Source organism: Pan troglodytes, chromosome 17 (assembly GCF_028858775.2).
Source record: "Pan troglodytes isolate AG18354 chromosome 17, NHGRI_mPanTro3-v2.0_pri, whole genome shotgun sequence".
In the NCBI taxonomy this organism is placed as follows: domain Eukaryota; kingdom Metazoa; phylum Chordata; class Mammalia; order Primates; family Hominidae; genus Pan; species Pan troglodytes.
This window is the reverse complement of record NC_072415.2, coordinates 68,826,162-68,834,562: the sequence shown is the minus strand read 5'-3', so window position 1 is coordinate 68,834,562 and position 8,401 is coordinate 68,826,162. Positions and strand designations below refer to the sequence as shown.

General features: G+C 49.9%; 1 long non-coding RNA gene across 1 annotated transcript; it reads left to right on the top strand.

Moving 5' to 3' along the window:
• The first annotated feature begins 7,743 nt into the window (after positions 1–7,743).
• On the top strand, positions 7,744–8,116 carry LOC134808621 (uncharacterized). The gene is made up of 2 exons (XR_010151958.1): positions 7,744–7,898; positions 8,001–8,116. It is a non-coding gene; the product is annotated as an uncharacterized LOC134808621 (long non-coding RNA).
• Positions 8,117–8,401: the final 285 nt, after the last annotated feature.

Here is an 8,401-nt window from a genome sequence, read left to right as displayed (position 1 = left end):
GGGCTGTCCTCTCTCTGGCCATGTGCTCTCAGGCTCAAGTCCCTTAAAGAGCTGGACAGCAAAGTCAAGGATGAAGGAGAAGGGACAGGCAAAGGAAGGTCTTCCATAGGCAGCACATCCCAAGACATGTGTGTATGAAAACATTCTGGATTTTCTCAAGTCCTTTGGCAACATTAAATTTTTTGTGTGTGTGTACTAAGGCTGAAACAGAAGGACTGGTGGAAAGAGGATTGTTGGTGAATGCACGTAGACAGCCTGTGGTTGCATTGATAAGCCTTGTTAAAGTATTCATGTGAAATTTTACTGTCAAAATGGAGAGATTTAGGGCAATTCTAGGTCCCCAAGACCAGTGACTCTGACATTATTCAAAGTTGATGGACTGGGCTAGGCGCAGTGACTCCCACCTGTAATCCTAGCACTTTGGGAGGTCGAGGCAGGAGGATTGCTTGAAGCCAGGATTTTGAGACTAGCCTGGGCAACATGGCAAAACCCTGTCTCTACAAAAAATGTTAAAATTAGCTAGAGCATGGTGGCATGCACCTGTAGTCCCAGCTACTCTGGAGGCTGAGGTGGGAGGATGGCTTGACCCTGGGAGTTTGAGGCTGCAGTGAGCCATGATTGCACCACTGCGCTCCAGCCTGGGTGACAGTGTGAGACCCCATCTCAAACCAAAACCAAGAAAAAAATTAGCAGACTCACCCTTCCACAAGCTTCTGAGCCTCCCAGAGTGGGAACTGGCTCAGTCTATACAGCTCCCAGCACGGCATCAGGAAAGGGTGCCATCATAAGGCATGTTATTGGAGCCAGTCTGCCTGGGTCCAAATCCAGGCCCCACCATTTACTTCCCCTGTGACCTTGAGCAAGCCAGCTAGCCCTCAGGGCTTTGATTTTCTCCTCTGTAAAACGGGGATAATAGCAGCATTTCCACTGCAAAGACCTGAATGAGTAAAATGGTTAGCACCGTGCCAGGCTCATAGCGCTCTGTAAGTATTAGCTGTTATAATTATTAGGGGTTCAAGTTCTGTCTTGCTCAGCTTTCCAGCTCATTGAAGGCTAAAGACCCAGTGCATTAATTGCTCAAAAATTTGTCGTAATTGCTTGGAACTTTTCATTTACATCCTGCAAAGATTATTTCTGCCATAACATTGCAAAGTTTTCGAATAGCCTTGTTCCCGTTTCTGAATATGGGCAGGGATCCCTTTGGGGTGCTCACTGACCACTCCCAGTTGAGCCATGGGTTCTCTCTGGGCTGTGTATGGGGAGGGCGTGGAGGGTGGCATGATGGATGTACAGAGTGGAAGCCCTCAGGACAGAGGTGCCCTGGAAAGTTCGTAAGGCACAGCGGCTGCAAAACCTCTCACGCCCACCTTAGAATTCCCAATGTACTTTCCTCAGTCTCCAGGTCTGTCTTTTCCTTATAGTGTTTCTCAGTGTCTCATTCTGTACGTGAGAAATCCCAGTAAAAATTGAGAGTGGGAACGATGCAAAATAGAACTGTGTACTTAAAAATGGTTAACATGGCAAATGTTATGTTTTACAAGAATTAAAAATAATAGTTAAAAAAGCCGCAATTATAAAAACAAAAAACTAGAGTAGGAGGGACCTAGGGACCTCTATTCATGATTTGACATCCAATTTGGAGAGGCCAGAGTCAGGGAAGCTCCCTGCCAGGATTTCAGTCCTTTTTGTTTTTCCCTGCTGGGTGGGTAGTTTTCAAAACTCCGCTAGAATCTAAACGCTTTTGCTTCCGTGCCCTGCTCCCTGCCCCAGGGGCCCCAGATGGGTATCTGGTTGACTGTTCTCAAGGCAGGGGCCTCCCTCCTAGGAGATTCGGTGGAGCTTTTTGATATTTCTCTGCCCTTTGGCAGCATCACAGGCGTGGGCATGGGAGAGGAGGGAGCCCGCCACTTGTCCTGGCCTGTTGATGCATGCCCGAGTCTGGCTGTCATCCCAGCCGCCCTGGCTGCTGTCCCTCGGTCTTCCTGAGGGCCCCCAGGCCTTCTAGGTATTGTATGGAGCCACGAGCTGGACGGGGAGGACCTGGATGTGCGTGGGAGCTCGCGGGTGGGTGAGAGCGCACCACTGCTTCCCTGCGCTGCGCAGCTGCAGGGCCCCGGGCAGGTGCAGACGGCGCTCAGACCGGGACGAACGCAAGCCTGTGCTGCCCTCTGCTGGGTACCCAGCTCCCGGCCGGCCCCGAGCTCAGAAGGCGAAGGGAGACCCAAGGCCAGGCTGGGGCCCACAAAGCCGGGGTCCTCTAAGGGGTGCATCCAGCTCCCAAGGCCCCCGTGCGGACTTTGAGCAGTCCCCGCGCGGGGGCCCCAGGGTTTCTCGCTGGGCCCATCATGCCCTCTGGGCTAGGTGGCCAGGACTGTGCTCTCTTGCCTAGGGACCAGGTGAGCTCGAACTGTCCCCATGGGGCGGCTGCGGCTCCTGCAGGCTGTGCCGTCCTGGGCTCCTTTTCCGACATTGCCACCTGCCCCATTTCCTTTCCAAAGCAGAGGTGTAGGCGCCTGCCCACTATCAGTCCCTCTTTGTTGCAAGAGGCTCTGAAGGGCCCTCCCGCCTCCAGACCATTCATTCCCGTCTGACTCTGCAGCCAGACAGATCTTTCCAGAACATTAATCTGATTCTGTCATGCCCTGGCCTGACCTCCTTCAAAGTCTGCCAATTGCCAAGAGGGTCATTACAAAACTCAGCATGAAATACAAAGGCCTTCAGATCTGGTTCCTGCTTCTCTTCCACCTTTTAACCCCCAGCATTATGGTCTCTTATGTCTGTCATCTTCCTGTCGAGACGAGAGGCCTTGCGCTCTGGAGCCACACAGCCGGAGTCCTTTCCCCGCTCTACTATTTGCTAGCTGTCTGACCTTGGCCGAGTTTCCTCTCTCTCTCTCTCTCTTTTTTTTTTTTTTAAGATGGAGTCTTGCTCTGTCGCCCAGACTGGAGTACAGTGGTGCGATCTCTGCTGGTTGTAACCTCCGCCTCCCAGGTTCAAGCAGTTCTCCTGCCTCAGCCTCCCAAGTAGCTGGGATTACAGCTGCACACTACCATGCCTGGCTAATTTTTTTGTATTTTTAGTAGAGATGGGGTTTCACCATGTTGGCCAGACTGGTCTTGAACTCTTGACCTCAGATGATCTGCCTGTCTTGGCCTCTCACAGTGCTGGGATTACAGGCGTGAGCCACCTCGCCCAGCCCCAGAGTTTCCTCTCTTGCCTCAATTTTTCATCTATAAACTGGGGATGATAACAGTAATATGCTTCATAGGGTTGTTGTTAATATTATTTGTATATAGAATATATAAATATATGCAAAGCACTTAGCATAGTATCTGGCACATAGTAGGCACTTTATAAGTGTTAGTCAAGATTATTCATTGAAAATGTGGGGTATCTCAGTATGTTGGCCAGGCTGGAGTGCAGTGGCTGTTCACAGGAGTGGTCATGGCTCACTGCAGCCTCGAACTCCTGGCCTCAAGGGATCCTCCTGCCTCAGCCTCCCTAGTAGCTGGGACTACAGGCACGTGCCACTGTACTCACTGCAACGTCTTCCCTTTGACTTCAACTTCTGTTCATCTGATGACTTGAATAGCCATTTGAGCAACCTATCCAGCAACCTCAGATCAGTTCCTCGATCTGAATCCCAGTGACCTTCACTTCCATCCAGTAGCTTGTGGTCCCAGCTACTTGGGAGGCTGAGGTGGGAGGATGTCTTGAGCTCACTGTGATTGCGCCACTGCACTTCAGCCTGGATGACGGAATAAGACTCTGTCTAAAAAAACAGAATTAGTAAAAGTGACAAAGTACAGATACAAGTAGAAATAGAGATGGCTCACCTAGGCTCTGTTTTGGCAGTTTAGAGAGGGGAAGCAGAGAAAATGGCAGACACTAGAGCAGGCAGGACTGGCTCCTTGTTAAAAAATTATTAAGAATTTAAAAACAGTGACAGCAGAACATTAAACCAGGCACAGGGTGCTGTGTGTCTGTAGAGGTCTCATGCCCACGAAGCTGGCTCTGACAGCATGCCTGTGTGCCAGTGAGAATAATTGGTCAAAATGAGGCATATTGATCATATTAGAGGGGAGATAACCAAAGAAATGAAATTTAGGAAAGACAAAAAGGAGATGGAGAGGCTGGGCGTGGTGGCTCACACCTGTAATCCGAGCACTTTGGGAGGCTGAGATGGGAGGATCACTTGAGCCCAGGAGGTTGAGACCAGCCTGGGTGACATAGCAATACCCTGTCTACAAAAATAAAAATAAATTAGCTGGGCATGGTGACATGTGCTTATAGTCCAGCTACTCGGGAGGCTGAGGTGGGAGGATTGCTTGAGCCCAGGAGGTTGAGGCTGCAGTGAGCTATGATTATACCACTGTACTCTAGGCTGGGCTAGAGAGTGAGAACCTGTCTCTAAAAGAAAATAAATAAAAGGGGATGCAACCCAGAGTCTACGTGGAGGGGTTAGACAGGAGTGACAAGTCCTCCATTGTAATAGGAAGAAAGAAAACTATCGATGCAAGAGGGTTAATAATACGCTGTGATGGCTTCAGTTTTTCAGTGACGGGTGAAGCAAGGCTCTCAGGAGTGGGAGGGTAGGAGGAGAAGGAGAATGAGGAGCTTAAGTAGAGAGAAGTGTGTGGAAGTTGGTGGGGGTTGGAGTTTTGCCAGTTGAAAGTAAAAGAGTGGATCAGGGGAGTTGGTGTTTGTGAGAGCGAATAGACGAAACAAAGAATCTGGTTAGACAAGAAAATAAGTCGAGATTTGAGTGAAATAAGAGGGGTCAAGTGTTAGCATCTTGATTCTGGTGACTTGTGATATTGAAGGGGCACTTGAGAAAGTGGGCTGAAAGATAGGGCTTTGTAATCAGAGAGGACAAAATTTAAATCCATGATTTTGGAAGAGTGTAATTTTTGTGATGACAAGGTCCAGGCTATCTCTTGGGTGGTGTATGGTTGGGTTACAAGAAGTCTCTGTGGATGAGGAAGCCAAAGAGCCGAGAGAAGAATTGTGTGGGTCATCAACGTGGAGTTGAAATTACCAGGAATGATGAGGGCGTAGGATGGAGCTAAGCTTTCAGGTCAAGTGCTAAGTCTTCACTCTTCTCTCAAGATGGGAAAATAATGCACCATTAAAATTATTTTTCTGCTAGGCACGGTGGCTTACACCTATAATCCCAGCACTTTGAGAGGCTGAGGTGGGAGAATTGCTTGAGCCCAGGAGTTTAAGACCAGCCTGGGCAATATAGCAAGACCCATCCCTACAAAAAATAAACAAAATTGGCGGGCCATAGTGGAGCATCACTTGAGCCCTGGCGGTCGAGGCTGCAGTGAGCCGTGATCAAGCCACTGCACTCCAGCCTGGGTGACAGACACCCTGTCTAAAAAAAAAATTTTTTTCTTGCAACAGCATTTCTAAGTTTTGCGAACTCCTCTCTCCTCCCACTTCGTTAGAGAGATCAAATCTCCGTGGGACTGAAGAGGGCACAGTTCTTCCTTTGAGCCAGGAGGGGGAGCAAGAGACTGCAACAGAAGGCTCTGAGTCTAAATGAAGCCTTTCGGAAGACAAAGGGGTGGATCACAAAGGAGCTCGTGGTCCCCCTCCGCCTTTCTGCATTAGTTTCCTAGGGTTGTTCTAATAAATTACCACTAGCTTGGGCCTTACAATAGTGGACATTTATCCTCTCATAGCTGGAGTGCAGTGGCTCCACCTCCTGGGTTCCAGCAATTCTCCTGCTTTAGCCTCCCAAGTAGCTGGGACTACAGGTGTGTGCCACTGCACCTGGCTAATTTTTGTATTTTTAGTAGAGATGGGGTTTCACCATGTTAGCCAGTCTGGTCTCGAACTCCTGAACTCAAGTGATCTGCCTACCTCAGCTTCCTAAAGTGCTGGGATTACAGGCGTGAGCCACCACGCCGGGGCCAATGATTTGCTTTTTTAAAAAAACAAAAACCAAACAGCCTCAGAAATTTTGAACTACTTTCTCTAAAAGAAACCAGCTTTATTGAGAAATAATTCACATGCCAGACATTCACCAATTTAGTATATTTGTAGATCATTGATCATCACAATCAATTTTAGAACATTTTTTAATCACCCTAAAAGAGTCCCCATACCCACTGGCAGTCACTTCCGGTTTCTCCCACCTTCCCGGGCCCCCAGTCCCTGGTAGCCTACCCTATCACTAGAGATTTGCCTTTCCTGGACTCTTCACAGAAATGGAGTCAGACAGTAGAAATGCAGTCTTTTAAATTATTTATGGGCCGAGCTGGGCACTGTGGCTCACGCCTGTAATCCCAGCACTTTAGGACGCCAAGGTGGACAGATTACTTGAGGTTAGGAGTTTGAGACCAGCCTGGCCAACATGGTGAAATCCCGTTGCTACTAAAAATGCAAAAATCAGCTGGGCATGTTGGTGCACACCCCTAATCCCAGCTACTGAGGAAGCTGATGTAGGAGAATCAATTGAACCCAGGAGGCAGAAGTTGGAGTGAGCTGAGATCACACCACTGCACTCCAGCCTGGGTGATAGAGTGAGATTCTGTCTCAAAAAAAAAAAAAAAAAAAAAGATTTATGGTGAACAGCAGGTTAGATATCATTATTTTGATTTTAGGGTTGTATTCAAGTATAAGATTCATTCTTTTCACAATGAGCGGTTAGAGCAGCAAAGCTGTAGATATCTGAAGACTTTGAGAGCTTAGGGAATAGGAGGATCATCTGGGGTCCCCCCTTTCTCTCTCCTTCCCCCGCAGCCCTCTCCTTTGCCACCAGCAGCCGAGAGAACAGTCTTGGGGGAAAGAAAACACAGAAGCTCAGCGCTGCGGGGAGAGGGGAATGAAGGTGTGATAAGAGACATGCGGGGGCTGTTCCTGGCTCGCTCACCTCCTTGTCCTCTTCCTCACCGAAACCACAGAGTCTCCCCCAGCCTTGCAGCAGAAGTGTGGTCGTGCCTCTGCAGTAAGCTGGGTGTAGGACTGGCCGGCCAGCATCTGCAGTCTATGCTGAGTACCTGTGCCTGGGTGACCCTTCCCCCGCGACTCCAGTGTGACCTTCCTTCCCAAGCCTCTTGTTGCCCTGGGGTCTTCCACATTCAGCTGTGTCAAGCTCAGGGAATACAGGAGGAAAATGGGATCGCCTCAGAGTTAGGGGCTGGGGGATGAGTTGCCACAGGTACTAACAGGCAAACCTGCCCTGTTCTTCCAGCCGGGTGCCAGTGGTAGTTGACAGGGAAAGGGCCCTTGAGGAAGACAGCAAGTGGGGAGAGACAGGGAGAGACAGAGAGGATGGAGAAGTTGGAGGTCTCTGTGGTGGCCCAAGGGGGCAGTGGGGCCTGGAGGAGGTGGTTGGGCGTCTGCTCCCACTAACCCATGGGCCACCTGGTCCCCTTGCCACGGACCCTGCTGTGGGCAGCCATGGTGGGGTGGAGGCGTGTCCCTGGCACCCCCATGTCTCCCCGCATGAGTTTCCTGAGGAACCTGTGGGCATCCCGACGCCCTCTGGGTTTCACCTGGAGGACCACTGCTCACAAGTGGCCTCTCCTTATTTCTTTGAGCAACTTGAACTCTGTGAAAACAACGTGGGCTCCACGGAGGCCTGTGCCGGCGGAGACAGGAAACATCGCTGCTGTTTTCAAGATGGTTCCATTCACTCTTTGTCCTAGTGACCCTGCACTCAGCTCCCATTGTGATGGCTTGGGCGGGGGGATGGGCATGTTTTCTGGATAGTTCCACTGCCTCTGCCCCACTGCATGCAAGCCTGGTCAGCCTGGTGAGGGAGGGCATGCTCAGGCCCCCACCAGCCCCGGGCCTGCTGTCCTTCAGTGGCCTGTGTTCTGAAGACACGGGTGCATCTCCGTCACCCACTACCCACCAAGTCACAAACACCTGGGGCGGGAAGGAAGGTAAATGTTCCTCGAGGGATAGTGTGTATATGAGGGTGGGGTGCGTGGCTGGGAGGCGCACAAATGGCAGCATCCACTTAGGAGCCTGTACCCATCTTCCAGCAGGTCAGCACGGCTGAAGCCAGCAAATTTGTTATGTTCTCTGGGCCTTAGCAGTCACGACCTTGGACCACGAGATGTGCCCTTGTTGCATTTATTTAAAGAGTTGAAATCTGAAAGGTGCATCAGAAATCGTTCTATTTATAGAGTCACTCTAAATACACTGCGGTGGAAGATGGCCAAGAGCTATTGTGAAGTGAAAGTAGGAACTGGAAAACGGTGAGCTCAGCATGATCTCACTTATGCACATATGTGTACACCTGTGTGTATACATGTATAAAAGATCTGTACACATGTATGTGTATAATACTCGTGTGTGTGCATATGTGTGTGTCCATGTGGTCTGGAGATTTATATGCATAATACAACCGGAAGAAATATACACTGAAGAGATAGCGTTATCT